We start from the raw sequence: 20,687 nt of genomic DNA on the forward strand, positions 1-20,687 counted from the left end.
AAATAGTTTAGCATTTGTAGGCCACTGGATCTCTGTTGCAACTGTTCATTTCCACCATTGCAGTGAGAAAGCAACTCCAGATAATATATGTGTGAATGGGTATGGCCATGTACCAATAAAGCTTTATTTACAAAACCAGGCAACAGACCATATTAGGCACACTGGTTGTAGTTTACCATCCCCTGCAATAGATATCCCTCCTTGTGCAATGAATTTAAAACTCAAAGATCAACTCAAACATGTGACATTTATGCTACCATCGCTTGCTGCGATATTTATGGCAAAATTTCCATATGATGTTGAGCCAATGACTTTACTTTAGTTCCCCTCTGTTTTCTCATCTTGTAATAGTAGCTATGCCTAAGATTATCTTGAAGATTGAATGAAGTATTGCATTAATACAGGACAATGCCTGACTTATACTAAATAAATAATAGATGGTAGCTATGATTGTTGTTGGTCTTCCCAGGTGGCGCTAGTGGTAAAGAACCTGCCTGCTAATACAGGAGAAACAGGTTCAATCCCTGGATCAGGAAGATCCCCTGGAGGAGGGCATGGCAACACACTGCAGTGTTCTTGCCTGGAGAATCCCATGGACAGAGGAGCCTGGTGGGCTACAGTCCATGGGGTCTCAAAAAATTGGACATGACTGAAGTGACTTAGCACGGATGCACACACGCATGGTTGGTGTCATGATCACTGCCAACAATTATTACACCCTGCTAGTCAATTGATTGTGCTCTCTCCACTGCTACCGGGGTCATCATCAATTGATCTACTGTAGTACTAAAATCCAAGCCCGTGTATCAGTCCTGTTTTTTGTCTTTTGGGGGAAACTATTCAGAATTCTACCTCTCCTCCTTCCTGTGTCACACCGGTTGGTTTTCTTGCCTTTTTAGCTAACTTGAAAAGCTTCAAAAAGCTGAGGAAGTTGTATAATGGCTTGAAGGACACAGCAGGCTATAACCAGTGTTCTGAGAGTTTTGTTCTGATTTAAAAATAAGCCTGAGGTGGGAAATAAAGCCTCCACAGAAATAGTCTGTGAGGATAGGGAGAAGGTAAACAAGCTATTTTCAGGAGCTAGAGAGCAACCTGAGGGCTCTAGAAACAGGCCCAGGGTCCCCAGGCCCAGGCAGTTCTGATGGTGAACACAATATCACAGGAATGCTGACCCTCCCACCCCCTTTTACAGAATTTTCTGTAAATCTCAGTGTTGCTCTGTGTAAACTTAGATACCATCAAACATTACACACAGGACGTGGGCACAGAGAGGGTGGCAGACGCTGCCTTTTGAAGCTATTAGTCTTTATGGTACAGAAAAAGAGAATGACAGGAATGTCTTCTCATTACAGATATAAAATTATTTTCAAGCCCTTGGATTCTGTCTTCTCAAAAGCTAAGACCAGGTGTTGAAGTCCAAGGGATAAATCTAATTTGAAGTCACCTAGTGTGTGTGCCTGGAAGATCTTCATCTGTTTCCCCCACAGGGACCACCCACTCCACCCTCAAGGGACATTCCCGAGGTGGGGTTAGAGCTGACTGACAACTGGAGGAGCTTTATCTCTGGGAGTGCCTAGATAGTTGATGTTTGATTCTTGGCCAAGATGAGAGCAATGGGATTTATAATGTGCTGTTTAGGATTTCTCAACACGAAAAAGAAATGGTAATTATGTGGTGGGATGCAAGTGCTACTAACATTAAGGTCGTAGTCATTTTGCAGTCAGTTCAGTTCAATTCAGTCGCTCAATCTTGTCTGACTCTTTGCGACCCCATGGACAGCAGCACGCCGGGCCTCCCTATCCACCACCAACTCCCAGAATTTACTCAAACTCATGTTCACTGAGTTGGTGATGCCATCCAACCATCTCATCCTCTGTCATCCCCTTCTCCTCCTGCCTTCAATCTTTCCCAGCATCAGGGTCTCTTCTAATGAATCAACTCTTTGCAACAGGTGGCCAAAGTATTGGAGTTTCAGCTTCAACATCAGTCCTTCCAATGAATATTCAGGACTGATTTCCTTTAGGATGGACTAGTTGGATCTTCTTGCAGTCCAAGAGACTCTCAAGAGTCTTCTCCAACACCACAGTTCAAAAGCATCAGTTCTTTGCTGCTCACCTTCCTTTATAGTCCAACTCTCACATCTATACATGACTACTGGAAAAACCTTAGCCTTGACTAGATGGACCTTTGTTGGCAAAGTAATGTCTCTGCTTTTGAATATGCTGTCTAAGTTGGTCATAACTTTCCTTCCAAGGAGTAAGCGTCTTTTAATTTCATGGCTGCAATCACCATCTGCCGTGATTTTGGAGCCCACAAAATTTAAGTGTGCCACTGTTTCCACTGTTTCTCCACCTATTTGCCATGAAGTGATAGGACCAGATGCCATGATCTTTGTTTTCTGAATGTTGAGCTTTAAGCCAACTTTTCACTCTCCTCTTTCACTTTCACCAAGAGGCTCTTCAGTTCTTCTTCACTTTCTGCTATAAGGGTGGTATCATCTGCATATCTGAGGTTATTGATACCTCTCCCCGCAATCCTGATTCCAGCTTGTGCTTCATCCAGCCCAGCATTTCTCATGATGTACTCTGCATATAAGTTAAATAAGCAGGGTAACAATATACAGCCTTGACGTACTCCTTTTCCTATTTGTTCCATGTCCAATTCCAACTGTTGCTTCCTGACCTGCATATAGATTTGTCAAGAGGCAGGTCAGGTGGTCTGGTATTCCCATCTCTTTCAGAATTTTCCACAGTTTATTGTGATCCACACAGTCAAAGGCTTTGGCATAATCAATAAGGCAGAAATAGATGTTTTTCTGGAACTCTCTTGCTTTTTCGATGATCCAGTGGATGTTGGTAATTTGATCTCTGGTTCCTCTGTGTGTCAAATCAGCACATTGTACACATTCAACTTACATGTTATATGTCAATTATATCCCAATGTATCTGGAAACTACCAACACCAACCACAAAAATATATACAAAGAGAAGGAAAAGAAAAATCCCAAACTCTCATAGAGACCACCTCATCTCATCCCCACATTCAGCACAGGACAGGCTTCCTGGACCTTGCAGCTGTCCTTGTGAACTTGAGTTCACGTGAGGCACAGAACTGCAGGTAGAATTTTCAGGGCAGAATCTCTGTTCACCCAGAGCTAAAGCAAAAAAAAAAAACAAAAAAACAAACTTTTTTTGGTACTTTCACTGAATCCCACATATTTTAATATATAATATTTTGATTATCAGTTCTATCATTTTCCAATTTCCAATGTGGTATATTTTGACCCATGAATTATTTCATAGATACATAAAGATGTTCCACTTCACTCAAAATCAAGGAAAAAAGAAATATTTAATTTCCTTCTAGTGGGAAAAAAATAGTTTGGGAGGGATGTGGAGATGGAGAAATCCATAAGCAGCTGGTGAAAAGGTAAATCGATACACCATTTTCAAGAGCAATTTTGAAGTACTTAATAAAGCCAAAGATGAGAGGCACAAAATCTGTGAGTTTGCAGTTCCAGTTCTAGACTATTTACCAGAAAATACGTTCATTCAGGTGTACAAAGATGTTTGCTGCAGTCTTTGTAATCACGTAAAATATTACACATCTGAATGTGAACTGTATATTATTCTTGCAACAGACACTACAGATTAATAAAATGAAACATCTGTAACTGTGTGTGTCAACAAACAAAGCAACAAAATTCTGTAAAGCAATTATCCTTCAATTGAAAAAATAAATAAATAAAATAAGATTTTTTAAAAAGAGAACTATAAGGGGAGAAGATAAGATAGAAAATTGGAATGCATGTGCATTCTATGATACAATTTAGATAATATTTAAGTTCTGCAGAAAATACAGATGGCTGTCTAGGTGGCACTAGTAATAAAGAACTGAAGTGAAGTGAAGTCGCTCAGTCGTGTCCGACTCTTTGTGACCGCATAGACTGGGGCCTACCAGGCTCCTCTGTCCATGGGATTTTCTAGGCAGTAGTACTGGAGTGGATTGCCATTTCCTTCTCCAGGGGATCTTCCCAACCCAGGGCTCGAACCCGGGTCTCCCGCATTGTAGACAGATGCTTTACCATCTGAGCCACCAGGGAAGTCCTAGTAATAAAGAACCCACCTGCCAATGCAGGAGATGTAAAAGGTAAGGGTTCAGTCCCAGGGTCGGGAAGATCCCTTGGAGGAGGGCATAGCAACCCACTCCAGTGTTCTTGCCTGGAGAATGCCAGAGGCAGAGGAGCCTGGCGGGCTGCAGTCCATGGGGTCACAAAGAGTCGGACACAACTAAGCGACTATGCAGAGCATCCAGTATTTTACAATTTTCATCTCAGGATGATTTTGCAGATGTGATAGTTAATTTTATGTGTCTACCTGACCAGACTAAGGGATACCCAGATTGCTGGTAAAACATTATTTCTGGATGTGTCTTCCCCACGTTCCCCATTCCCATGACCTCCAACTCACTGAATTTCACCGTTGACTTCCTGGCAGACAGCAGATCATGAGACTCCTCAGTCTCCATAACCATGTGAACCAATTCCTATAATAAGTAATATTTGTTTTTGTTGTTCAGTCGCCAAGTCATGTCTGACTCTTTATGGCCCTATGGACTGTAGCCTGTCAGGTTCCTCTGTCCATTGAATTCTCCAAGCAAGCATACTGGAATGGGTAGCCACTTCCTTCTCCAGGCAATCTTCCTGATCCAGGACCTGAACCCAGGTCTCCTACATTGCAGGTGAATTCTTTACCACTGAGCCACCAGGGAAGGCTACACGAACCACCAGGGAAACCCACCTGCCAAGCTGGCAACACAGGTTGGATCTCTGGGTCAGGAAGATCCCCTGGAGAAGGAAATGGCAGTTCATTTCAGTATTCTTGCTTGGCAAATCCCATGGACAGAGGAGCCTGGTGGGCTACAGTCCATGAGGTTGCAAAAGAGTCAGACATGACTTAGTGACTAAACAAAAACTATCTATATGTATATACACATATACATATATTGGTTCTCTTTCTATGGAAAACCCGGATTAACACAACATAAAAATTTTTATTTTTAAGAAGAAGGTGCTATTTTAGAATCTAGTTTTTATTTTTGTCATGGTTTCTTTCTTTGTGGTCCATTTTATTTGTGGCTCATTGTTTTGCTCTGTCTTTAACTGGATTCAAGCAAATTTGCCACCTAGTCTGCATGTGTTGTTATCTTAAACACATTCCTCTTTTTTTTGTTGTTCTTTTCTGTTGTTCTCAACATATCTGCAGAGTCAACTGCTCTTTCCAAAAGCAACGTTGGTTTTTTAGAAAACTTATCATTCAGTTTTTCTCAAACATATTGACCATATTTTATGTAAATTATTTCAAATGACTTTTACAACATGCATAAAATGATTCACATGGAATGTTCTTCTAAGTAGGTTCTCAGCAAGTTGGAGGATAGGGAAAATGAAAGCACGAATGTACATTACAGATATGACTGCAGTTTTATCATTGCACACCATTTAGGGGAAATTATCGGCCAAAATTCAGGGGAAAGGGTTGTTCTCTTTCTGGCCCTAAATTGATTAATTGGTTAAATTTTGGAAAGCAAGAAACGAAAGAAACTCCAAGAGATAAGCATGAACCGCAGGGTTTTTAGGTTTCTAATTTAAGATAATACTGACTAATAATCAGGTATTGGCCACACTGTTTTCTTAGCCCTCTGCTTGCATAGTATCATCACCTGATTGCTTCACACACGGAAGACAGCAGAGGTCTGTGGGCCATAGGCCGCAGGAACATAGTCAGAACTGTGCTTTCTCCTTACAAAACAACCTCTCTCCATCTCTCACAGCCTCAACAATTCAGGGTAATGACATCCACTTACAAATTTCCCTTCCTAGTTGAGATGCTTGGAGAAGGAAATGGCAACCCACTCCAGCATTCTTCCCTAGAGAATCCCATGGACAGAGGAACCTGGTAGGCTGCTGTCCATAGGGTCGCATAGAGCCGGACATGACTGAAGCAACTTAGCGTGCATGCACGTGTTGGTGAAGGAAATGGCAACCCACTCCAGTGTTCTTGCCTGGAGAATCCCAGGGACAGATGAGCCTGGTGGGCTGCCCTCTATGGGGTCACACAGAGTTGAACATGACTGAAGTGACTTGGCAGCAGCAATAGCAGTTGAGATGCTAAAAAACTATCTATACCAGTTCTTTAGTTCAAAATTACTGAAATAGTAAGTATACAAAATGAAATAGTAAGTATACAAAAATCTACAATATGGTAAGAGATATTAAGAATGATGACCATTTTGCTCTTTTAATTCTTCACTTTATTTAATTTAATCGAACCAAAGTCAAAGACCTGGCCTCAAAGACTCCGCCTCAGTCCTCCCTATCAATGGCTGCGATCATCTTCAGGTTGTGTTAAATTCCTGCACTTGACCAAGATGAGTGTCTGGGTTTGACAAAATCACAGTCCCAGTGAAATAATGACATTTATGTTGAAATGACAAAGATCCCAATTTTCAGCCATGGTACATTCACCCTAAGAGCATATCATTCGCAAGCTGTCTTTCAGCAGGTTACCAATTTGTATAATATTTATGGTTTGGGGTTGTTTGTTTAATTTACAACTCTACAGCCTCTCCAGCTTTAATTAAATTGTTACTTGTTGCCAGAAGAGAAGGTTTAATTTCAGAATAAAATTTTTTAAACTGAAGTGAATCCAAGTTTATCTCCACCCATAGGGTCCAAGAATGATACTCATGGCTCTAATCATCTGAGACCTGAAGCCTGAGGAGTTGCAGCAGGCTTACTCCTTTCTCTAACCAATAATAAAGTAAGCACTACTAATCAAGACCCCTCTATCTTTTATATTTATTTTATTTATAATTATTATTTATTTAATTGGTTGTGCCAGATCTTAAGTGCAGCAGACAGAATCTTTAGCTGCCACATGTGGGGTCTAGTTCCCTGACCAGGAATTGAACCTGGGCCCCCTGGATTGGGAGCATGCAATCTTAACCACTGGACCACCAGGGAAGTCCCAGGACCCCTGTATCTTAAGAGATGTGGCTCTCAAAAAGGCAGTGACCATAATAGTTCCTTAAATTGCCATCCACAATTGTGATGCATTATAAGAATTTTCTAGCTTTTTCCTTCACTGTCAGTGATCCATGAAAAGTCATAGATTCCTACAGTCTGCAATGAATAAGATTGTAAATTTAATAAAGTCAGTTAGAAGGATAAAAAGTCACCTGACATTTCTGACAGTCCTATCTTGACATTATGAATATCTAACCAGTTCTCACTACTGTGTGCACATTTGCACCTCTGTGAATGATATAATAACCTCAGTAGGCAGAATTTTGTTCACACTTCTGTTCTCCCTCTGTGTAGCTGAAAATTATTTTAAATGACTCATTTTAAAATATTGCTTTCCCCTTTTCTAAGCCTCCAAAATGTAAAGTATTTATTATTATTATTTATATAATACATAGTTTCAGCTGAGGTGACTTTTGAGCAACTAATTATTAATTATAGTATTATTATAATCTGATTATTAATCAACATGATATTTTAAAATAAATTTACCCACCATTATTGGGCTTCCCTGGTGGTTCAGATGGTAAAGAATCTGCTCACAATGCAGGAGACAGGGGTTTGATCCCTGGGTCGGGAAGATCCCCTAGAGAAGGAAATGGCAACCCACTCCAGTATTCTTGGCTGGAGAATCCCATGGACAGAGAAGCCTGGTGGTCTACAGTCTGTGGGGTCACACAGAGTCGGACATGACTAAGCAACTATCACTTTCACCCACCATTATAATTATAATAAAACATATCTGGTCTTGTCGTAGTAAACCATTGTTGTAGTTATACTATTGTTTTTATTCCCTTCACCATCATCAATATCTTGAATGTATACCTTGCTAACTGAACTATTAGATTTACACTCACAGTCATATTTTGCTACAGGCACCTAATATACTTAATTAATATGTTCACATACCAATCACCCAAGATACACTGTAGCAAATGTTGTTACATGATATCTATATCACCTTGAGGTCTAACTGCCTGAGCACTTTGCCTCCAAGAGGAGAGCTCTCTTCCCCTTTGTAGAATAAGTCAGGAGTGCCAGAAAATTTCAGCTTCCTCCTGCATTCAGGAGAAACCCTCAACAATACTCAATGGAGATGGGTGTATAAAAGTCCCAACTCCATATTTCATGGATGGAAAAACAACTGAGGCCCATATTAGACACAGAATCCCAGAGTTCTGCAGTAGGATTAAGCTCCAATTAAAACAGTGATGCCATTTGCAGCTACATGGATGGACCTAGAGAGTACCATAGAGTGAAGTAAGTCAGACAGAGAAGGAGAAATATTGTATGACATTCCTTATATGTGGAATCTAAAAAGAAATGATACAAATGAACTTTCTTACAAAACAGAAAGAGACTCACAGACTTAGAAAACAAACTTATGGTTGCCAGGGAGAAGGATGGGGGGAAGGGATAGTTAGGGATGGATATGTACACACTGCTATATTTAAAATGGACAACCAATGAGGACCTACTACTGTATAGCACAGGGAACTCTGCTCAATGTTATCTGGACAGCCTGTAAAGGAGGGGAGTTTGGAGGAGAATGGATACATGTATATGTATGGCTGAGTCTCTTTGTTGTTCACCTAAAACTATCACAACATTATTAATTGGCTATAACAAAGGTTAGTCACTCAACTGTGACCGATTCTTTGCAACCCCATGGACTGTAGCCCACCAGGCTCCTCTGTCCATGGAATTCTCCAGGAAAGAATATTGGAGGGAGTTGCCATTCCTCTCTTCAAGGGATCGTTCCAACCCAGGGATCAAACCCAGATCTCCTGCACTGCAGGCAGATTCTTTACCGTCTGAGCCACAAGGGAAGCCCTACCCCAGTACAAAAGAAAAAGTTCACAAAAAATCCATAATGATGATAACAACAACAGAAACAACAACAAAAAAAAAACCCAGCAGCACTGGGAAATCTCTAGCAGTCCAGTGGTTAGGACTCTGCACTTCCACTGCAGGGGACACAGGCTTGACCCCTGGTTGCTGCTGCTGCTGCCAAGTCACTTCAATCGTGTCCCACTCTTAGTTAGGGAACTCTTAATAAGATCCCATGTGAGCACAGTGCAGCCAAAATTTAAAAAAAAAAAAATTTGTGTGAGTGTTGCTGCTGCTGTTGTTGTTTTAAGGGTATGTTAGGTGTTGACATGTACACACTGCCTGTATCAGCGCAGCTTTTTTGGTTGCCCTCACTTCCTTGGTTCACTTCCCAGTCCCCTACAGCCATCTTGGGACTATCTGCCAGACAAATGCTTTAATTCAAATTTTTGTCTCAAGGATTGATGCTGGGGAAACCGGTCTCCCACAAATGGCCTAGAGTCTATACGGGAGCAACTGTTAACATTTGTAGGAAGGATGAGGGGATAGACACTGACATAAATCTTTCATTCAAAACATAATTTCAGAAGATTCTACCTGCAGTGCCAGTTCAAACTACCGTAAGTTTTCCACAGAGAATTTATGCTTAAATTCACAATGTCTAGACTTTGTATTGATTTAGTGTAGTGGGAAAAATCAGACAATCAATCACTTGAATTGGTTGATAAATTCGGGCAAAACAATGTACCTGGAGACCTGAGAAGACACACTAAGAATAAAAATAGAGGTCCACTGTAAAGCAAGATAGCTCAGTTTAAAAATCTGAATCTGCTAATTGAAGATTTTACCTGTTAGAAGCTCCAAAGAAACAATACCTTTATCTATTTTTACACACTAATTTTATAGCTTCATTATATGTGGAAATTTTTCTCACATTCTTTTTTCCCTAAAAAATTGTATAGATATTGCAATACCTTCATCTAATTATATATATGTATATATAATATTTTGACAGGGAGATATGCTCCAATATGTATATTTCCATGGTAAATAAGCTATTTATTTCTGTCTATATTCCTGTTTGTTCTTAATCCTTGGGAATGGCTGAATGGCAAAAATGTCAATCATTGAATATATTTTAACGATTTTTGCTTTATATTTGGGTATTCTCTTCAACATAAAAATGAGTTGTTTAGAATTTTCTTTCATAATTTATTTGACCGTTGCTTCTATGCATCACATCATTTATCACTTCATCATCTTCTGATTATATTAGTATTTTCTTGTTCTTTTTATATATCTATAAAAATTTTTGACATGTATATAAAAATTTATTTGTATATGCATTTTAGTTCTCCATTCTCCAAGACTTTTCTTCTTTTATTCATGATTTCATGTCTTTATCATTTTTTTCTGAATTCTTGAAGAAGTTATTCATTCTAACTTGAAAACTGCTAATTTGAATTTCTGAAGTCACTTAAAGCCCTCTGTTGCAGTTCTGTGCTGTCTCTCCTCCAATCCAAGAGAGGAAGTGTGGGACAAAAGAAGGGAATCAATTTTAGGGAGACAGACAGGCTGTTCCAACTGGGGCTCCTAACTCTAGGGTTGACCATGGTTTGAATTCAGGTTTGCCCATGAACAGGGAAAAAAAACTACCACTAATAAAATGTAACAATCTTTCCATAGTTTACATTCAGAGTGAGTTAGCAACACCTGTGAGTTTTTTCAACAATAAAAAGTATAACTAGGGACTTCCCTGGTTGTCCAGTGGCTAAGACACCTCACTCTCAATGCAGAGGGCCCTGGTTCGATCCCCAGATGGGTAACTAAATCTCACATGCTGCAACAGAGATTAAAGATTCCATGTACCACAGCTAAGACCTGGTGCAGTCAAATAAATGCACAAATATTAAGAAAAAAAGTACACCTATGTTAGTGCTAAGTAACAATAGTTACATTTCAAGAAATCATTTTTGCTTTCACTACTTGAAACTATAGAAGTCCTTCATCAGCTCCCTGCATTAATGTAATTCTAATCAACATACAGAAATGTTGTTTGCGGATAATGAAAATTGATGTTGAAATACATATCGAAAACTGAGGGCCAAGAGTAGCCACAAATGTTTTGAATACAAAAAATAAACAGAATAAACCCACTCTTAGCTTCCGAAAGTATTTTTGAAGTTTTGTGGCTTCATCTGCCTGCCTAACTGGATCAAATCAGAACCATGAATTCCAACTCAATCTGTGTAATTTTTTCTCTTCTCTTGGGTGTTGGAAAAACGAATTTTCTCCAGATCATGAAAGGCAAAATTCATGCTTCCAGAACCAGCTTTCAAAAGTACTAATGTGAACTACCAAAAAGTCTCAGATAACTAATTACTTGGCATGCTTGACCAAAGTACAGTTTTTTCTCATTTGAAATAATTGTTCCAAATGTCTCAATACTAAGTAATCCAAGAACTACAGGATATTCAACACTTTTTGTCAAGGTTAACCAGTAAGGTATCATTTTTTTTTCCTCTTAAAGAGGGTCTCATATTTCAGGCTATGTGTGTATTATACTTGGGCTCCCCTGGTGGCTCAGATGTAAAGAATCTGCCTGCAATGCAGTTGACTCAGGAGACATGGGTTCTATCCCTGGGTTGAGAAGATCCCCTGGAAGAGGGCATGGCAAGTCACTCCAGGATTCTTGCCTGGAGAATCCCCATGAACAGAAGAACCTGGCGGACTACAGTCCAGAGGGTCGCAAAAGAGTCGGACACGACTGAAGCAACTTAGCGTGCAAGCACATATTATACTTGGTTTTCAAGAATCCTAGGAATTACAGAGTTTATATTAAAATACACACAACCACAAATGCACATATACAAAATGTGTAAATGATCACTTATATGCATCCTTTCATATAACTCAGTTATTAGTTAAGCTCTGCTTGCACTGAGCCCTCAATTACACAGCTTGCGAATTATTCTCCTCTAATCATAGCCCATGAAATTTCAATACCACAGATATACTGCATCTGTACACACTCTCTGCAAAGTTCCTAGCACTTACTTTCTCATCATCTCTCCCCAGCTTCCATGTATGTGGGCTATTTCAATTTTTCCCATGTCAACTTCCACAGGAAACATAATCTTCACTGTTCTCTACCAAACTTAGATAAAACATTTTAAAGATTTAGTAATTTTACCATTTATTCACACACATTGCTGTGGGTAAAGAAAGAAAGTGAAGTAGCTCAGTCGTTTCCAACTCTTTGCAACCCCATGGACTATAAGCCTACCAGGCTTCTCCATCCATGGGATTTTATAGGCAAGAATACCGGAGTGGGTTGCCATTTCCTTCTCCAGGGGATCGGCCTGACCCAGGAATCAAACCTGGGTCTTCTGCATTTCAGGCAGACGCTTTACCCTCTGAGCCACCAGGGAACTCATTGCTGTGGATAGGAACCTCTCAAATACCACACGACCTCCTTCCACCTCAACTCTTTTAAGCCCTTCACAAAAGCTTTGATCTCGGATTTCCCTGGTGGTCCAGTGGTTAAGAATCTGCCTTAACCACTGGAGACATAAGTTGGATCCCTGTTCCAGAAAGATTCCACATGCCACTGGGCAACAAAGCCTGAGCCCAGATGCTGAAACTACTGAGTCCACGCTTTGCAACATGAAAAGCTTTGCAACAAGAAAAGCCACCACAATGAGAAGCCCATGCTTGCCATAACTAGAGAAAGCCTGTGCACAGCAACCAAGACCCAGTGCAGCCACAACAAAAAAAGCTGTGATGCTAGCACACAGCCGTGCTGTCTTAAATGATGAAGTCATCTTCCTAACAAGGGTGATTTTCTCACTATGAGGAATTCTTATACCACCTGGTAAAAAATATAATGCTCTTCCTTAATTTGTATACAAATATTAGCACATAGAAAGAGAGAAATAAACAGCACCTACTATTTCACTCATCGATCATAATTGTTCAGTCGCTAAGTCATGTCTGACTCTTTGCAACCCCGTGGACTGCAGCACGCCAGGCTTCCCTGCCCTTCACTGTCTCCTGGAGTTTGCTTAAACTCATGCCCATCGGTGATGCCAGCCAACCAACTCATCCTCTGTCGCCCCTTCTCCTTCTGCTCTCAGTTTTTTCCCGTGTTAACTTTAAGGGTTACAGTGCACTGAATACTGCCAGCAGGAGTCCAAAGAGCGGTCCACAGGCTCGAATACACACACACAGAAACAAGTCCCGCAGGGAGGCTGGAACCTCAGGAACAGGCTTTCAGGGCACCACACAAAAACATTCAGAATAAAATTTTGGCTAACCACTCAACTATTTTATATAATGTAGTTCAAATATCTGGTTATTTGATTTTTTTTGGATTTCTTCTCATTTTGCTTTTTAATTAACTTTATATTTGAGTATAGTTGCTTTACAATGTGTGTTAGTTTCTGCTGTACAGTAAAGTGAATCAGCCATACGTACATAAATAGGCATTCTCTTTTCGACTCCATTCCCATATAGGTCATTACACACACTGAATAGAGTTCCCTGTGCTATACAGTAGGTTCTTATCTATTATATATTTTGTTTTAATAAACCTTATTTAATAAGCTTTTCTTATTATTTCTTCCCCCTAAAATATTCTGTGCTCCATATTATTCACCCACATTTCCTCCCCCAAAATTCCTGGAAACCACTGATATTTTCACTGTCCCCAAAGTTTTGCCTTTTTCAGAATGTCTTATAGTTGGAATCACACAGTATTTAGCTTTTCAGATTGGCTTCTTTCACTTAGTTATGTGTATTTAAATTTCCTCCATGTCTTTTTATGCACTGATAGTTCTCTTTTTTCAGTGCTGAATAAAATTCCATTGCTTGGAGATACCAGTTTCTATCCATTCATCTACTGAAAGACATCTTGGTTGCTTCAAAGTTTGGTCAATTATGAATTAAGCGATTATAAACATTTGTGTACAGGTTTTTGTGTGGGTTAAGTTTCAACTTATTTGGATAAATACCAAGAAATATGCTGAATAGTTTGCTAAGAATAAGATTGGTTTTGCACAAAACTTCCAAATTGTCTTTCAACATGGCTATACCATTTTGTATCCCCACCAGCAGTAAATGAGGGTTCCTAGTGTTCCACATCCTTACCAGCACTTGGTGGTGTCACTATTCTGGATTTTGGCCATCCTAATAGGTGTGCAGTAGCATCTCATTGGTTTAATTTGTATTTCCCTAAAGGCATATGGTGCGGACCATCTTGTCATGCTTTTTGGCCATCTGTATATCTTCATTGGTGAGGTGACTGCTCAGGTCCTTCACTCATTTTTAGTCAGGTTGTTCATTTTCCTCATTTTTGCTAAACTTTAAGAGTTCTTTGTATATACTGCAGGACAGTCTGTTTTAACATACGTCTTTTGCAAATATTGTCTTCCAGCCTTCGGCTTGTTTTTCTCATTCTCTTGATGCTACTGGACAGTGTCAAAATAAACCATCTGATAATTGACTAACTCTTTCTCAAATATCTGGGGGTGTTTACATGTCAGCATAGACTATATTACAGATAAACTAAATCAATTTTATATCCTTTTTCCTTCTTCTTATTTGAAGAATATAATGCACTTGGAGGCAGAGGAGAAAGAAGGGGCATTGGTATAAGACAACTTATGCCAACCTTTCATTTCATTTCTTTCTTTCCATCCGAGTGAAGCAGCTGGATGGAAAGCAATCAGGTTTTGAATCCAAGATTTCTTGATACTGAGTCCACCAATCTAAGTTATTTTGATAGGACACAATTACATGTAGCTTCATGGAGACAGAAAAACATATAACTTATGTGCATATCTTTACCTCTTCATCTCATTTTGAACTGACAGCAAAATTCTTAAGCATTCATAAATGATTAGAGTTTCACTTGCATTTACCATTTGGTTAAAGCTCATAGTGGGTTTTGTTGTTGCTGTTATTGTTTATTCTTAATTTCTGGAAATAAAACACTGGGTACTATGAAGAGGCAGTTTGAAATTTTACAGGTAAATGTTATGAATCTGTCTAATAATCCTTCTGTGTTATGAACCAATCATCAACTTCCACCTTTGAAGATTCTATAAGAAATTCTACAGTATCTATGACTTTTCATTGATTTCCCTGGTGTGTGACAAAAAGTTTTCTGGGAATACATTAATTTTTAATTTTAATGTGGTCTCCTTGGTATAATTTTGAAATTTTTAAAAAATAAAGATAAAATGTAATTAAAACTTTAACCATATGTGTTCTAACAGTGAAGATAATCCAACTGATATTTAATCAGGACTTTGCACAGTTATAGTGGCATTTGTGAAGGTAATGACAATTATATGGGAACACACTCCTCTCTCTGACTAGCAAACTTCTGTGGAAATTGATTGTAAGATGCCACCAAATACCGAAACATCAAAATGTCTTAGATTCAAAGAACTATGACATATCTTTGAACTCGGACACCATTTCAGTTGCTGTTGACTCTGTTTCAGTTGTGTGAACTCTCTTGCAGGAACTTGTCATTTAATCATTCCTGGCTTCTGCTCTTTGTCCTCCTTAACCAGTCTCTTTGGTTATTATTTTCATGCTTTCTCTTTATTATCTATTTGGTGGGAGTGTAGGAGATATTTAATGGAATCCTGGAGTATGATTCATCTTTTTTGGTTTTATTGAGTCATCTTATTAGATACAGAACAGATGTGAGTGGGAGAGATATGGGTGATAGCACTTATAGCATCTGGATCAAATAGCAAAGAATCTGTCTGCAATGAAGGATACCTGGGTATGACCCCTGGGTCAGGAAGATCCTGTGGAGAAGGGAATGGCAACCCACTCCAGTATTCTTGCCTGGAGAATTCCATAGACAGAGAATCCTGGTGGGCTACAGTCCATGGGGGTCTCAAAGAGTTAGGCAGGACTAAATGACTAACACTTTCACTTTTACTCTTCATAGGGGTTTCCAGTGTTTATTTGTATTTTTTAAGCCTAAAAGACCTAGTGTTTTAGGCCGCCCCCTCGCCCGTCACGCACCGCACGTTCGTGGGGCACCTGGTGCTAAACCATTCATAGACGACCTGCTTCTGGGTCGGGGTTTCCCCGCGCAGGTTTCTTTTCAACCTCTAGAGCACCAGGTTTCTCTTAAACCCTTGAACACTTCCCACTCGTCCTCACCCTGTCTATCCTACAGGGGGGTCCGCGGCACCCTGAGTGGGGTCCTAGCTGTCCCGAACACTCAACATTGGGGGAGTACCCGAAAGTACTCCGGGGGGAGTGATTAAGTCACTCTGGGGGGAGCAACAGAGTGCTCCGGGGGGAGCAACAGAGAGTGCTCCAGGGGGAGCTTTTGCTCCGAGGAACCTACCTTCGAATAGTCTGTTCCGGGCGCACTTGCCGGGGACCAGCCCCGGTGGATCCAGGGAATTCGAAGGGTGGACGGCATTGGCGTGGAAAAACTTGTTTATTTATTAATATAAGATTAGATTAAGAAACTGTAGCGTAGTAGGAAGATTAAGTGGAGGAAGAGGGCTGAATAGCTTGGTTTACGCGGAAGGCCAATAAAATTCCAGACAAGGAATTTGCACCATCTACGTTGGGCCACCGGCGCCCGCTTGAATATCTAAGGGTGCCTCGCCTTAAGCTCCCTTTCGTGCGGGTCTTAACAGCCGGGGCAAGTAAGTAGACCAGGCGAGCCTCCGCGCCCCAGGTGGAGATTCAGCCTGAAGTTAAAGTAAAGAGCAGAGAGAAGGAAAGGGAGAGAAGAAGAAAGAGAGAGAAAGACATGGGGGGAGCCAGAGTCCCAAGAAACCAGGCCGAGAGACTAGTTCGAGAAACTGGTCCGAGAAACTGGCCCCTGGCCCCTGGCCCCTGGCCCCATCCTTTATTGTTCAGAAGGCCTTTTATACTTTTGATAAAACATGGAGATCAATGGGTAACACAAAATTATGTAGCGTTCGCAGCCCAGACTCTTTCTGTACATCATTTTGTATACAAAAGGTCTCAGGTGATTTACATTATCTTCTGGCCAAGAGGCTTGTTAACACTTTTTGGCTCTCTTCCTTAATTTTGTTTCCCCTGAAGTGTTTTTCTTTAATCTGCATCTCCTTAAAGCATTAAAGTTACATCTCTATAGAACAAAGGTGCAGTGGGATATAACAAAGAAGGTACTTAACTCAAAGATCTAATGTTGCTAATACCAGGTCTACTACTTGTTTTTCTATATACCAACTATATCTAAAAATAAAGGATATGAAAATTTGGCAGCAAGCATTGACCCAAAAAATGAAACTTTTAATCAGTCCTATTCTAAAGATTTTGACTCCTTGGAAGCTCCTACATTCCTAGGATGTTGTAAGCTTCCTGTGCCTCCTGCGGTCAGGAGGCCTCAAACAATCACATGAGCAGCTGTACGAGTCCTGCAGGCAGGCCAGAAAGCCATCAGAGGGTTTTTGGATTGAAACACTCTTTCAAATGCAGAAGACTAAAGCCCTGAATTGACTTTTTCCAGAAAATGTCAGAAGAGTGGAAAAGCAGAGCACAAAAACCGGCAGATTTTTGTTGGGGTACATGCTTAGGAATTTCCAGAGGGGTCCCTGAAGTCTGAGCACGCCTTGCGTATGTCAGCTTCCTTCCTCATGACCTTGTCACGGGCGGGATTCCTCACACTGGCTTCCGGCAGTTTTATTCTCATATTATTCTACAGATGAGAAATATAGAAAGTTAAATAACATTTCCAACGGTTACACATAAACAGCTAGAGGCAAAGTCAGAACTAAAACCCAGGTCTCCTTGTGTTATTTTTATTAGAGCAACTTGCTGAAATCCAATTATATATAGTAATTTTAATTTAATGTTTTCTTTTGATCTTAAATCACTCTATGAATTCCGCAAAAGGAAAATTAGCATTTCTTCTATGTGGCTTGAATTCTCAATTTCTTCCTGCTCAATCTTAAATTCTGACTTCACACTGAAAGACCTAATTTGTGCTAAAATGATTCTGTCTGCAGGAGAAGCTAACCTAACTGTGGAAACCATCTGGTTCTGATAGCATCAACTGCCTGGTTTATCCCAGATAAGACTCTAGATTTCTAGCTATCAAGTATAGACTCTCTACCCTCATCTTCCACTCAGATGAGAACCTGAAGGCTGGTACCAATCTCTACATGACTGGTATGGAAAGAAATTTCTGCTCATTATATTTTATTTTTCCCCTCATTTTATTGTAAATTACCTTGGCATGCAGAATGAACTCCAAGAATGAGTATATTCTTATATGGATCCTAAGTTATCATCTGCTAATGCACTGAGCTTTAAGAATGGAGACAAAAGTGCAATATTCACTAATAAGTTAGAAAAAAATTATATTGCCTTTTGGGGAGATAACTTTAAAGCTCACAAGTGAAAGAATAAGAATATACAAAAGTAAAACACGTCCACCCACCAACTAGTTGAAATGCAAGAGCCCATTAAACTCAGAGTCATAGGAAGGAAAATGCAAAATGCCTTTACTCTCTTCTCTTATTGTGGCAGCTTCAGCAACAAGATGTTTGCTTGCATATTTAGAACCAGCTGGTTCATTCTCATTCATACTTCAGGGTCTTGCTTTTAACTGCCACCTCCTCCAGTTTCCTAGTAAGAACTGTGTTGATGTGTTTAGAGTAAATTGATCAAGACAGTTAACTTACTAATGAAATAAAACTACAAATATCAGGAGTTTCTGAAACCAGCTTTTGTAATAACATTTTGGAGGGACTGGACTGCTCTAACAGAGTATGAAATGGAAGAAAAAACATATGTCATAAAGTGTTAGTGTCAACCATAGAGGGAGGCCATTGAATTGACTTCTTGGGGTTGTGGTTACCGCAAGCTGGGAGATGAAACAAATGAGTCAGCACCACTCAGGCACCCTGGGCCAAACAACTGAAAGGAACAAAAACAGGTCCTTCCTGTTCAGAGGGCCATTTAAGTCAGGGTAGGGAGGGAATATGGTGGTAAAAGAACAGCGCCCTTGGGGGACTTCCCTGGTGGTCCAGTGGCAAAGATTCCATGCTCCCAATGCAGGGGGCTGGGGTTCAATCCCTAGTCAGGAAACTAGATCCCACATGCCGCAACTAAGAATCTGCACACTACAACTATAGATCCTGTTAAAATACAATGAAGATTGGCGATCCCACATGCCTCAACTAAGACCCCATGCAGACAAATAAATACTTTTAAAAAGAAAGAATGAATAATTCCCCTGGATTGGATGTGGAAAATGAGATAAGTATTCAAAACCCAAAGCTCAGAGATGCTGTGTGTCTAACTGCTCAAGAAACCAGTCTTTCTCCATGACTAAAGCAATTTTTCACTTGTACCATCTCCTTCTGTTATTTGACCATCTGCTCTCTAATTTGTCATCCTGAATATGGGAACCAAGCAACCCAACTTAGGTTCCATTTACTCATTCAAAATCATGAGGCCACGCGTGGCCTTTGTCCTGACTCTTTTGATCCATTGGCTGTAGCACACCAGGCTCCTCTGTCCTTCACTGTCTCCTAAAGTTTGCTCAAATTCATGTCCATTGAGTTGGTGATGCTATCTAATCATCTCATCCTCTGCCACCCCCTTCTCCTTTTGCTTTCAACCTTTCTCAGCATCAGAGTCTTTTCCAATGAGTCAGCTCTTTGCACTATGTGGCCAGATAAGACTTAGCGGCTAAACAACAAAAACAAGCACATAAGGTAGGGACACTTGGCTACCAAGAGGGTAAAGCTGTCACATGGGGAAAGTAATTGATAAACTACAGCAGGAAAATGGAACTGAAATGCTTATCAAAAAATACTTGAAACCTATCCTTTCAGTGGAGTCCTTCCAATTACGTTTCCATACAATTTGAGCCAGTTTGTATTTGGTTTCTTCTTGTTTGTAGCTAAAAACATCTTACCTGATACAATGAGGCACACAAAAATGAAAAAAATGAGAATGAAGTCAAATACATGAGATCTGATTTTTTAGTTCTTTGCACCATGACTATAATGGAGAGTAATCTGGTATCTAATAGCATTTTTAATGGGAACCATCACATTTGAAGAGAAGAGTATTTTGTTAACACAGAGCCAAACCACTGTGAAATTAAGTTTAAGAAAGAAATAAGGGAGTAAGAAAACTTTCTGTTTCTAAGCTCACTGCAGGGGAAGTAATTTCCATTTTCATTTTCTCAATTTTTCCTCATTACATTTGATTTGTTAGCTATGGAGGAGGCTCCATTTCAACCGCCCTGCAAGCTTTATGCCATTACATGGCATATATGGAAGTTAGTATTTCGGTGTTGGTAATAAAGTGCTTACAACCCACAAGAACACCTACATAATAGTTAAATTGCCCTGCCATGGTGAAGGTTCATTTCTGCCGGGTGCTAAGTTCTGATATCACATTTGTCAAATGGTCTAATCATCTCCTCAGCTGAATTCAAGAGCCTAAGGAGCTTCACAAATGCCACTGGGCGCTCAAAACTCGCTGAAGCCTTAAGGCAGCCAAAAGTTATGCTCCATGAAAGAAACGTGAGCAATCATTTATTTTTTAAATTAGTTGAAAAACTCAAGTGTGTTGGCTCATCAGCATAGACAGTAGGATTTAGAGCCTAATTTGAAAACTCCCTCAAAATGAAGAAAGCAGACAGACTTGGGCTGAAATGTATAGCCTCTCAAACTTGAGCGAGTAGTTAATCTCCTTGGGCCTTTGGGTTTTTTGGTTTTTTTTTTTTTTTCCTGTAAAACCA

Source organism: Capra hircus, chromosome 24 (genome assembly GCF_001704415.2).
Source record: "Capra hircus breed San Clemente chromosome 24, ASM170441v1, whole genome shotgun sequence".
NCBI classification, from domain to species: Eukaryota; Metazoa; Chordata; class Mammalia; order Artiodactyla; family Bovidae; genus Capra; species Capra hircus.